Source organism: Bos indicus, chromosome X, assembly GCF_029378745.1.
Source record: "Bos indicus isolate NIAB-ARS_2022 breed Sahiwal x Tharparkar chromosome X, NIAB-ARS_B.indTharparkar_mat_pri_1.0, whole genome shotgun sequence".
NCBI lineage: Eukaryota > Metazoa > Chordata > Mammalia > Artiodactyla > Bovidae > Bos > Bos indicus.
The window spans coordinates 126,946,375-126,959,370 of NC_091789.1; the positions used below are offsets into that span (position 1 = coordinate 126,946,375).

The 12,996-nt window shown below is 43.7% G+C and overlaps 1 pseudogene; it reads right to left on the reverse strand.

Annotated features, from left to right (window-relative positions):
- Nucleotides 1-9,279: 9,279 nt before the first annotated feature.
- Nucleotides 9,280-10,223, reverse strand: LOC109554921 (melanoma-associated antigen B5-like; annotated as a pseudogene).
- Nucleotides 10,224-12,996: the final 2,773 nt, after the last annotated feature.

Sequence of the window (12,996 nt, forward strand, 5' to 3'; positions counted from 1 at the left end):
GCCAGGGCATATCTTTGTAACTATCCAGTGCACTTGTTACTCATATCACCTCCGAGTTGGACCCCTGATGAGACAAAGGACTCATCCCTCTGGTCACAGCTACAGCAGCTCTCAAAGATAGCAGCCCTCTAAAAGAAGGCATGGCACCCCAGCATGGATAGGGGATCCGTCACTTCCTATCATGCGCATTTGGGCTCCAGGAGGATAGCAGGGGCGGGGCCTGGGTGGGCGGGTTTCTGGGGGAGTTTCTGGCAACAGGGGGGATGTCGTCCCTTCTTTGACTCATAGTGGGTCCTGGGGCGACCCTGCCAATCTCAGTCAACTGGCCTCACTCCTTACCTCTCACTTGTCTCAGTAAACCAAGCAGGAAGAATATGGGAGCCCGAGCCTGACAGCCTTCCTGGAGCTGCTGAGACAGACAGTGAGGGCACTCTGGGGCTCCTTCTTGTGTGCTGAGTGATCTTCTCTGTCCTCTAACCCTGTCTTCCTTCGACCATAGTGCTGCATTACGTCCCATCTGCTGACCTGAGGGCAAGACCTCACCTCCTGCTGCTGCTAACTCACTTCAGTCGTGTCCGACTCTGTGTGACCCCATAGACGGCGGGCCACCAGGCTCCCCTGTCCCTGGGATTCTCCAGGCAAGAACACTGGAGTGGGTTACCATTTCCTTCTCCAGTGCATGAAAGTGAAAGTGAAGTCGCTCAGTCCTATCCGACTCGTAGCGACCCCATGGATCGCAGATTACCAGGCTCCTCCATCATGGGATTTTCCAGGCAAGAGTCCTGGAGTGGGGTTCCATTGCCTTCTCCCCTGGAAGATGTCAAATCCACAGATGCCTGGTGAGAAGTGCACCGGCATCTCATCTGGACGCTTCTGCCTAAGGCTTCCTGGAAATGGCTTCTGCAGGTAAGATAAGCGAGAGGGAAGGATGGGTGAATGCCTTCTGTGGTGTGGAACCCCTCACATCTCACTCAGGATCTTCATATTGACTGCAGGCAGAGCCTGGAAACCTTTCTCTTTCTGGTATAAAACCGCCCCTGTCCCCAACCATGCCCCACACAATCCCAGCACACAAAGTGAAGGGGCTCCTTAGCCTGACGGTTCTCACTGTGGGCTCCTAGTCGACTGCAGGGGCATTGCTTGGAAGTTCTGCGATGAATTTCTGTCCTTTTGTACAATTACTGTTATACTAGCTTTTCTCTTTTAGTGCACGTGGTGACAGTCTCTCAAGCTCATCATTTACAAGGGCCAGTTGTCATCCACTAAGAAAGTTTGTGCTGGTTATTGCATGACCTCTGGGCCATACTGCCATGACCATCCCAAACATTGGTGCCCCATGATCCTGGCATGGGGCTCTGAGATGCTGCCTCAGGTTCCTTCTGTGAAGCAGTAGAGGTTCATGGTCCCATGGCCCAGTGGAAGAATCAACTGCCCCAGTTTAAAGCCTTTTTTATATGATCCTGTTGTCTGTTTCCTTTGTGACCTGCACACCTGTGTCAGCCTCAGAGTACTCCCTGACCTGGGCACTCACAGGGTCAAGTTCAATGGAGACTTATTGTTCCTCAGGGATTATTTAATTTTGTGTTCTTGCTTTTGTTAGTAGTTGTCTTTATTCCTTGTATAAGTTTTCCATGGTTTGTTCTGGGTACAGGAAACAGCCGCCCATGCATGACTGTGGTCTCAGCTACTCTGGATGTGGTACTCAATCTGTAAAGGATTTAAGGAAAATCGACAGTCTTACAATATGTCCTCAGGAATACACAAAACATACTATTCTGTTTGAGTCTTCTTTTTCCTAAGGCACTCAGGAAATTCTTGTTGCCTTCATGTAGACTGCATACATTTTTCTAAGGTTTCTTTGTAACTGCATTTTTCATATCGTTGCTTTCGTTTATGGTGTGTTTTCTATTACATGGTTTGAGTATTGTCGATTCTTCCAGAACAGTCTCTTGATTTTGCTGTGTTGATCATTTTATGCCAGATTTCTGAAGTTAGTTATATGTGTCAATGTTTTCTGAGCCTGTTTCCTAAGAATTTTAATTCGAGGATCAAATTCTTACTGTGATATTTTGTTTTTCATTATTGCTGACTTTTATTCATTTTGCATTGGTGCATGTAACTCTGAACTGGCTATGTGTTCTTATCTATTTTTTTTCTAGTTTTTAAATTAGTAGACTTAAAAAGTTGTTTTTATCGACAGATCCTTGGTTTATAATGGTGTGTTGTTTCTGCTATACAACAGGATGAATCAGCGCTACGTATACATATTCCTCCTGCCTGATGAGACTTCCTCCCACCCCCTCATCTCACCCCTCTAGGCTGTCACACAGCACTAGGCTGAGCTCCATGTACTATATAGCAATTTCCCACCAGCTATCTTTTGTACACATAGGACTCGATATTTGTCAGTGCCACGCTCTCAATTCGTCCTACACACACCTTCCCTTGCTGTGTCCACAGGTCCATTCTCCACATCTGTGTCACTTTTCCTGCCCTTTAAATAGTTTTCTGAGTACCATTCCTACTTTCCATGTATATGCATTAATGTACGTTAATTTTCTGTTTCTAACTTACTTCGCTCTGTAACCAGGCTCTAGGTGCATCAACCTCACTACAGGTGACTTAAATGAATTCCTTTTTATGGCTAATATTCCATTGTATGTGGCTACCACAATTTCGTTATCCAGTCATCGGTCAGTTGAAGTCTGCTTTGCTTCCACATCCTGTCTGTTGTAAGCAGTGGTGCAATGAACACTGGATAGAGGTGTCTTTTCAATTATTCTTTTCTCAGTGTATATGCCCAGTATTTCTATTGCTGGGTCATATGGTAGTTTTAATTCTAGTTTTAAAGGAATCTCTCCAGTGTTCTCCATAGTGGCTATATCAATTTCCATTCCCACCTTTTCTCTAAACTCTCCGCAGCCTTTACTGCTTGTACAGTTTTTGATGATGGCCATTCTGACCTGTATGAAGTGCCACCTCATTGTAATTTTGATGTGCATTTCCCTCATGATGAGTGATGTAGCTCCTCTTTACATGTGTTTATGAGTTTTTTGCCCCTCTGCATTTCTTTTTTAAAAGAACAGATTTAGAATTGGAGACAATTCAGCAGATAGAATAGAGAGGTCCCATACAGCCACTCTCTTCCTCCACTTGGTATCTTCTATTATTAACATCTTGTATTGGATCAATGGATACAAGTTCGTTTTTCACAGTTGATCAACTAATGTCAATATGTTATTATTAACTATTGTCCATTGTTTACAATACATTTTACTTTTTGTGTTTTACAGTTCTTTAGTGTTTGACAGATGCATGATAGGATCAACTCAGCCAACATGGTATCTTGCAGAGGAGTGTGAATGCCCTATGGATCTCCCATGCTCCATCTGTTCATCCCTCAAAACCTCACTTGGAACCCCTGACAACTACTCAACGTTTTACTCTTTCTAAAGATTTGCATTTTCCAGACTGTAACACTGATGGACTCATACAGTATGTAGGCTCTTTATACTGGCTCCTTCTGCTAATCAATATACATTGAATTTTCTCTATAACTTGTTATGGTTTGAAATGTTTTCTCCCAGGACTGAATAGCATTCCATGTAGCTTACCATAGTTTATTCACCCACTCGTCTACTGAAGGTCATCTTTGGTGATTTCGGTTTTTGGCAGCTATGACTTATTCTGCTATTAAATTTTGGTTGAAGGTTTTTGGATGGGCTTAAGGTTTTGGCTCTTTTGAGTAAATACCTTAATGGTCATTTGTTAGATCATATGATAAGACTATATGTAGCTGAAAAGAATTTGCCAGACAGTTTCCAAAGTATCACTATCACTGCATTCTCTTTAGCAATGAATTCATTTTCAGGTAGTTTGCCTCTTGCCTCTTCATTGATTTGGACTTCTGTGTTTCTGGTTTGTTCCTTCATTTGTGTTGTATTTCTTTTCTTTTTCATTATTATTATTATTTTAATTACCATGTTTGAGGTCTCCTTTTCCCAGGCTTCAAGGTTAAATTCTTTCTTCCTTTTTGTTTATGCCCTCTAAGGTTGGTCCAGTGGTTTGTGTAAGCTTCTTATAGGGTGAGATTTGTGCTGAGTTTTTGTTTGTTTGTTTGCTTTTTCCTCTGAGGGGCAAGGCTGAGTAAGGTGGTAATTCTGTCTGCAGATGAGCAGGTTTGTATTTTTGTTTTCTTTGTAGTTTAGATGAGGCGTCCTGCAGAGGGTGCTATCAATGGTTCGGTGATGCCGGGTCTTGTATTCCTGTGGTTTACTTTGTGTCAGTTCTCAGTATTTGATATCCTAGGGTTAGTTCTCTGGTAGTCTAGGATCTTGGAGCCAGTGGACCCACTGTAAAGGCTCAGGGCTTGACCTTGTGTTTTGCGTGGGTCTGTACATTCTTTTCTGCTGGTGATGTACTCCTGTCCACTCTCAGCTGGTATTCTGCATGCACTTCTGTGTCTGAAGATGTATTACTGATATATCCGTGGAGAGAGATGTATTCCACGTCCACCAACTCCTCTTGCCATCTTGTTCCACCTGGGCAAGATTCCTGAGAGTTCCTTGGACTGCAAAGAGATCTAACCAGTCAATTCTAAAGCATATCATTCCTGAATATTCATTAGAAGGACTAATGCTGAGGCTGAAACTCCAGTATTTTTGCAACCTGATGTGAAGAACTGACTCATTGGAAAATACAGCGATGCTGGGAAAGATTGAAGGCAGGAAGAGAAGGGGATGACAGAGGATAAAACGGTTGGCATCACCTACTCAATGGAAATGAGTTTGAGCAAGCTCTGGGAATAGGTGATGCTCAGGGAAGCCTGGCATGCTGAAGTCCATGGAGTTGCAAAGAGTCAGACGCGACCAAGAGACTGAACAGAACAGATGACTCATCAAAATATTCTAGTCATTCCTATATTCTCTGGATGAATTGAAGTCGTCCTTGCTGCAAGGCTGATTCCCTTACGGTGGCAAAGAGACTGTGAGAAAATGTGTTCTATGCTTGGTTTATCAAGTGTGATCCAGGCACACATTTCCCTGGGCAAATTATACGAGCTTTAACCAAAACCTTGAAGGCTTCTTGAAATTATCATTGTCCCTATGAGCCACAAACTTCAGGGAGGATTGACAGAAACAATACAAAAACTGGACTCTGGCAATATAAGAATTACGAACATGGGGCTTCAGATCAGATCAGATCAGATCAGTCACTCAGTCGTGTCTGAATCTTAGCGACCCCATGAATCACAGCATGCCAGGCCTCCCTGTCCATCACCAACTTCCGGAGTTCACTCAGACTCACGTCCATCGAGTCAGTGATGCCATCCAGCCATCTCATCCTCTGTCGTCCCCTTCTCCTCCTGCCCCCAATCCCTCCCAGCATCAGAGTCTTTTCCAATGAGTCAACTCTTCGCATGAGGTGGCCAAAGTACTGGAGTTTCAGCTTTAGCATCATTCCTTCCAAATAAATCCCAAGGCTGATCTCCTTCAGAATGGACTGGTTGGATGTCCTTGCAGTCCAAGGGACTCTCAAGAGTCTTCTCCAACACCACAGTTCAAAAGCATCAATTCTTCGGCGCTCAGCCTTCTTCACAGTCCAACTCTCACATCTGTACATGGCCATAGGAAAAACCATAGCCTTTACTAGACAAACCTTTGTAGTAATGTCTCTGCTTTTCAATATGCTATCTAGGTTGGTCATAACTTTTCTTCCAAGGAGTAAGCGTCTTTTAATTTCATGGCTGCAGTCACCATCTGCAGTGATTTTGGAGCCCAGAAAAATAAAGTCTGCCACTGTTTCCACTGTTTCCCCATCTATTTCCCATGAAATGATGGGACTGGATGCCATGATCTTTGTTTTCTGGATGTTGAGCTTTAAGCCTACTTTTTCACTCTCCACTTGAATTACAAATATGATGATAATTTTCCTGATTTTTTTGAAAGAGTACTGTCTTTTAAAAATCTTTCATTTTCTTGATATAAGGAATTTTTTAAACACAGCAATTTGATAAATTGTATCTTTGTCATTAGCATTGAAACATTAATTTTTATCTGCCTACAGTATCACTCCAGAAATTAGAAACTGTCAGTATTCTTATTTTCTTAGGAAAATTGTTATTTTTCAAAGGTTTTGTGAGAATCTGTTCTTATAGCAGGACACAAGTTGAGACTGTGATTACACTACCGAGACTTTGACTGGACTGTCATATTTGACAGACACAGGTAGCCTTGGATATGGCCACATTACTTGAGGAAAACAAGGTTAACCATAGGGAGCCATAAAAACCCGTTGGAAAAACAGCCTGGGACCTTGCTGACAGAATTCCCATCAGCCTTATCAGGTGAGTAAGGAAGATCACTTCTGGCAGGCACAGGAACTTTAGGATGTTTGGGGGACTTCAGGAAGAGGAGTTTATCCAGATCTCTAGGTTTGACAACAAGTCTTTGCTGTGCCTTCTTCCTAGCCTCAAGAGGCTATTAAAATTTCCTTCTGGAGACTCCTTATGAACCGTTCCAGCAAAGCAGATTTAAAAGCAACTATTGGTAAATTGTTATTCTTACTGTACTTAAATAAATAATCAGGCCGACTTTATTGAATTTAGATTTCCTTTGCAAACAAATTAGGTCTTAGTTTACCTGTCTTCAATAGAAGTGAGGGAGATGATAGACAGAAAAAAATGGTTCAATAGAAAGTATACTACACATGTGTGGGTGTTAGGTTCTAGTGGTATTACATTTCCTTGAAGTTTTATTATTTACCTGCAAACTGGGTTCGATCCTGAATTTTTCTAGTGTCCACCCGTATGTAGCTGCAACTTTCTTACTAAAATTCCCAATTTCTCTCATCCTTTTGATGTGTCTGTGTGAGGACGGTAAGATCCGAGCGATACACCTCTGCCATCTTGATCTGCTGACTCTCCCATTCTTTTGACTTGAATCACTGAGAACTAACATTGCCATTTTCCTGAAGTCCTGCATCATGAAGCAGGATGTCTTGATGCAAAGATCAGAGAAATTGTTACAACACCTTATGTTCAAATAGATTTCATGCCTGTTGCTATATAAGCCACTCAGAAAGTTAACCTGATCACCCAGAGATATTGCTAACTGTGATAGAGACATTTCAAACTGCAATAGTTGCTTCGATCCTCACACCTAGAAGACTTCTTGACTGAACACCCCTTGGGCTCACAAACTGGTTTATAAGAAGCTCCAATCATTAACGTCCGCTTTTCTTTTATTTCCATAGAAATGCCTCTTATTAATAACTACCTGATACCACTTGCACCCTAGACCTAGCTTTGGGAGCCCACCTGCATCACCACTTATTGAAATGAGATACCACTCTTTAAATGAACTGACCTGTTCTCAGAATGATGCAACTGCTGCCATGAAATGGAGGATTCCACTAATTCATTCTCTCTCTCCACAGTGACCAGATCAGCTTTTACCAGGTGAGACTTGTAGGCAAGTTTCAGAGGAGGGACCTGTCAAGGCTTAGGGCACTCGGCCCCCAAATATACCACAGTGGTGTATTGATTATTTTGAATTCAAGTTACTTAAGAAACAGCCAACAGAGGAGGGACATTCCACCACCCCCCGATATCTGCCTCCTTGAGAGCAGGAAATGCATCTCATATGAAGGATGTACTGCCTGCATCTGGAGGCAGAGGGAAACCCTTCTAACCAGAAGTAGGCAGTTCAAGCAGAGAAGCCTGTATACACAAACCTTGTTAAGTCTTTCATTTACTACCCTGGGTACAGATTCTGTTTAGATTCCTTACTAGTTGAGTACCTAAAACCTAAGTTGATTTGTCCTGTCGATTTCTCACAAATTGTTTCGTTATCTACAAAATAAAGAAGCTGCCTGCTTTGCCAACTTCTTAGGTCCCATTTCTATGATACTTTTTGTGCACGTGAATTAAAATTTGTCTCTTTTTCTCCTGTTACCCTGTCTTGTGTCAAGTTTACTGGTAGTCTAACCACAAAAACTCAAAATGGGTAAAGGGAGGAATGTCCTTCTTCCCTAAACACCTCAAGGGAGCTCACCCTTACATCTCAGAAACTCCCTGGAGACGATGGGCATAGAATACCAGTCTGTGCACTGGAATCTCCTGCATTGAGATAAGAGCAGAGACACTGTAGATTTCTGTCTGTTAGGGGCCAAATTGTGCCCCCTCCACATATGCATATTGAAGGCATAACTCAGAGTACTTGAGAATGCAACTGTAGTTAGAAATAAGGTCTTTAAAGCGATGGTTGAGTTAAAATCAAGTCATTAAGTTCAGTTCACTTCAGTCGCTCCATTGTGTCGGACTCTTTGTGACCCCATGAATCGCAGCACGCCAGGCCTCCCTGTCCATCACCAACTCCAGTAGTTCACTCAGACTTACGTCCATTGAGTCAGTGATGCCATCCAGCCATCTCATCCTCTATCATCCCCTTCTCCCCCTGCCCCCAATCCCTCCCAAAATCAGAGCCTTTTCCATGAGTCAACTCTTCTCATGAGGTGGCCAAAGTGCTGGAGTTTCAGCTTTAGCATCATTACTTCCAAAGAAATCCTAGGGCTGTTCTCTTAGGGTGGGCCATAACCCAGTGTGACTATAAGTAGTTATTGAGACACAAAAGGAGACACCAGGGATATATGCACTCAAAAGGAATGCCAAGTGAAGAGGGTGGCCACCTGGCAGCCAAGAGGAGAGGCCTCAGGTTAAACCAGCCCTCATCTTTGACTTGCAGCCTCTCGAACTCTGAGAAAATAAATTTCCGTTGTTTGAGCCACTCATTCTGTGGGGTTTTGTTGTGGAAAGCCTAACAAATCAGTATGTTACCCCAGGTAGAGATTTCTTCCTGGATACTCTTTCTACTTTCCTGTCATTCCTAAAGGCTATCTCAAGATCTTGCTTATGTGATTGCAGCTACTTGTTTCAAAAGTTGTCTAGGCATAGGCTAGGTCTTGATCTTAGCCTCACCAGAACTAGCATAGAGCCTTTCAAAGAGCAGACACTCAAAAAATAAATGAAGACAGTAAGAGGTCAAACTTGTTAAGGTGTAATACTTCCTGCATTTTGAAGAAGCATATCGAGGTATAAATTATTTAAATTGACAAAACAGAAGACAGAAAAGATGGAGAACAATCATGGTTGATCATGTTTTGAAATTTTTTTCATTTTATTTTTTCATTCCATTGTCCCAGCAGTGTTATTGTGGGATTGCTTCCCATTTTGGCAAAAGTCCCTATTTTGATGTCAAATTTTCTTATCTGGATGATTTTTTAAAAGTCTTGGTCTTCAGTAGGGGTGGGAGAAGCTGCTGGACATGGCCGTGGAACATGTCTGGAAGTGAGAGTCGTGCCAGGCCTGGCTGGAACTGTGGCTCGAGCTCTCTCCTCCTCATCTCACAAAACTTCTTCATATTGTGATGAGAAGGCACTGGGGACTATATCATTGACTTTTGCCAAAAACTCCAAGACTTTGATTTCACTGGTTTCCGCATGGGCTCGTGGGCCCCACAGGAACTCCTAACGTGGAGGATCACTGTTGGCAACCTGGCGGTACTCCAGGTACTTCATCGTCACAAAGTCTTTGGTGATGAGCTTCCTGGGCTCTCCGTAGATGAAGTGTTTTCTCCCAGCATATACTCGCATCATATTCAAGAATCTCCAGATGTCTTCCTTAGCAGCACAGTTGCCCTTCACGACGATCAAACCCAGAACTGTCATCAAGAGACTGGTCTTAGGTAAGCCCCTACCATCCTACACTCTCCCATTGTTGGGCAGGTTCAGTTTGCTAACAAGGTCATAGGAGTGGATGGTTGAATCAACTTCCTTCAAGTCAACTGCAAAGACAGCCTCGATGTGTTCAGAGGCTCTCTTGAGAATCTCGGCAAATCGGTTATGGTATTTTGGGTGGATAATCTTCAGTATGGTTTCCTTCATGATGGGCTGCTTCATTTTATATTTATGCAGAAGGAACTCTTCCAACAAACTTGTCATGCTGTTCAGAGTATCACTGTAGGTGTTCTAAGTAGAAGATGAGACATTGGAGGAACGTGGATCTTCCTCATTTTGACTGGTATCTTTTTCATCAGATGTTGTGTCAGAAGTAGTTGAAAAAGTGCTGGTAGTAGATGGGGCTTCCAAAGACCCCTGGGAAGTGCTATTTGACCCAGTAGCTGATGAGCTCTGTGAATTATCTTCTAAAAGAGAAGAAGTAGAGGGAAGCTCTTCCATTACTGCAGCGGGCTGAACTCCCCTGTGACTCTGGGGCTCATATTGGGCCTGGTGGCGTTTCTCATGGATGCAGAGCTTATGATTCTGACCCTGAGGCATGATGCCTGCACTGGGGGACAATGATTACAAGTGTGAGTAGGAGGGCAGGTGATAAGGGCCCACAGGAAGATGAAGGTTGAGTGTGCATTGGCAAAAGGGAAATACCACCTTGGTTATCACGAAGGCTACATTTGTGGTTTTTTGGGGGGCACTGTTCTGAAAACCCCCAGGGTTCCTATTCTCCTAATCAGCTGTCCTTTGGGAAACATATTGAAGGAAATTAGAGTGATCTTTAGGCTCCATCCTGCTACCCCTGCCTCAGGCACGCTGGGGTGACAGAAGGGGCTGGTAGTCTCCTACACAGAGGCATCTGTTATTTCACATTCAAGACCACCACCCAACTAGTGGCCAGTCATAAGACCCATTCCCTCTGCTGTCCTGTATTTGTCATCACAAATTTCCCTGGGATTTCTGAGAAGTGAAGAGGTCCTCAGCTTATCACCCCAGTCAGTAGTTATCACCCAGTACTGAGTGCTAAGTGGGAAGTTTTCTGTCCTGGCCTCTGGAGTCCTCAACACGAATTAAGAGAGCTTCCTTTGGTTCCCCATAGGGCCTGGTGTCCCCACCCCTTTCTTGGAATAGTATTTGCACCTTCATACTAAGGGGTTCACCTCCTACACACCTGGTGTAAATAAATGTTGATGGAACTTCAGCTTGATAGCTCTGCCCTGGTTCTTCAAGGGCTATAACGAACAGGGCTGGTTTCATTATCACTTCTTTTTATTGGTAGATGATCCCTCAGTCCTTGCTTTGACCTCTGTTGTGGCCTGAAATTCTACACTCCCTTCCACTTAGGTCCACCCCCTCTACTACAATACTTTCTTACAGTAGGGCAAGCATCCCTGTGAGACCCCTAGGAGAAAGTAAGATTCTCCTCATCCGTCCATAGCTGTCCTTGGTTTTCTGAGGCGAGGGTGGATGAGATGAATCATATGGTTATGGGCTGTGTGGTTCCCTTCGTCTTCAGGGTATTCAGTTGGTTTCTGGAAAACCTGGAAATAATCCCACTGCTGGCCCTAGGCTATACCCCTTGGACCATGTCCCAACCCCTCTTGTGACATCATAGAAGGAAATGGGCATGTCATGTCAACAATAAGCAGGTATCCCAGGGATGCCAGGAAGGGCAGGGTTCTGTGTGGTTTCCTCAGAGTTCTGAGATCAGGGGGTTTTGTAAGTCCAAAGCTGGACTCCTGGAAGCATTTGGGGCTCCTTTCTCTGTTTACATAAGGGAGCTCTCCTCAGGCCAAGGTCCTCACTCCCTGTGGTGCCAGAGAGGGAAAGTCTGGGAATGCCACATGAGGCTACTCTTACCTGTGCCTTCAGGGATGACATCAGGATTCAGGCTTCTTGGGGCTCTCTGTGTTCAGTGTAGGGGTATGCCCTCACTCAGGTACCTCACCTTGACTCCTGGGGGACTCTGGATTTCCTCTTTCTTTCAACCTAAGGTGACCCATGTAGACCAAAGACCATGTCCTTGCAAGCCCTGAAAAGAAGTGAGGGAACATGCAGCCTGGCAACCCTCTCTTGGCCTTCTGAGAGCCGACACAGGCCAGTCTCTCTGTGACTTCAGTTCCTCATTCATCTGTCTTTACCTTGACTCCTGTCTCTTCTATGAAAGAGTTCTTGGTAAAAGCCACGTCTTTGAAAAGTCTTAGTCTGCCTGCAACAAATCTCACAGAGAGTGGACTGAGTCCCAGGAGTGATAGGGAGGCTACAGTCCGGGAGGGGCCCCAGCATAGGTGGTGTGCTATCAGAGAAAACACGCTGACCTCTTCCTTCTCTTCACTGACCAGACACAGCCTCTTGTAGAACCTTCACTCTTAACAGATTTACTCTCTGAAAGGAAGGGGCTGAATTAAATGATTTTCTGCACCCCTGATCTATTGCAGTTTACTGACATTTCCTTTGTAGATAAATTGTCACTGAATGCAGTCTCCTTCCTTATTCGTACTTCACTTTTATTTTCATTTTTTGTTACTTATTTCTGGGGCTTTTTATTCCAAAACTGTGTTTGGGGTATGAAATTCTGCTATTTCACATGTGAAATACCTTTTGGACTAATGTTCAGAAAGAGGAAGTGACCCAAGGTTAGCCTCATCCTGGAGGAGTGGCACAGTATGGGCTCTGGAGGAATTCAGTGCCGGGGTTCAGTCCAGCTCCTATCATTTATGAGCTTTGAGTCTGAGCTTCTTTATTCCAGCTTCTTTATCTGCAAATTGTGTTTGAAAGAGTCTATAGTGTAGGACCACAGACATGTGTGATGTATGTAAATCACCTGGCACAGTATGAGGCAAGCTTTGGTACTTTGAATGAATAGCCGTTTTTACGAAGGTGATTTTGACCCCGAATGATAACAAACTTCCATCACATAATTTTATTTCCAGGCTATACTAGAGAATATGCAAGTCCAAACAATAATCAAATCGACATCAGCACTAATGCTCCCAAGCAAGTAAAACTAAGCAGTATTTCCCTATTTGAGCACGTGTTTTAATAGGTGTTTGGGGTTATCTTCTCCACATGGATGCAAGGACAAGTTCGTTTGTCTCAAGGACCAGCAACTTCCCTCTCAGATGCTTTTTTTTTTTGTCCAAACCACCCCTAATTCAATCCCACTGACAGTAAAAATTGAGCCCTCCCTTAAAGTTTGCCAAATTACAC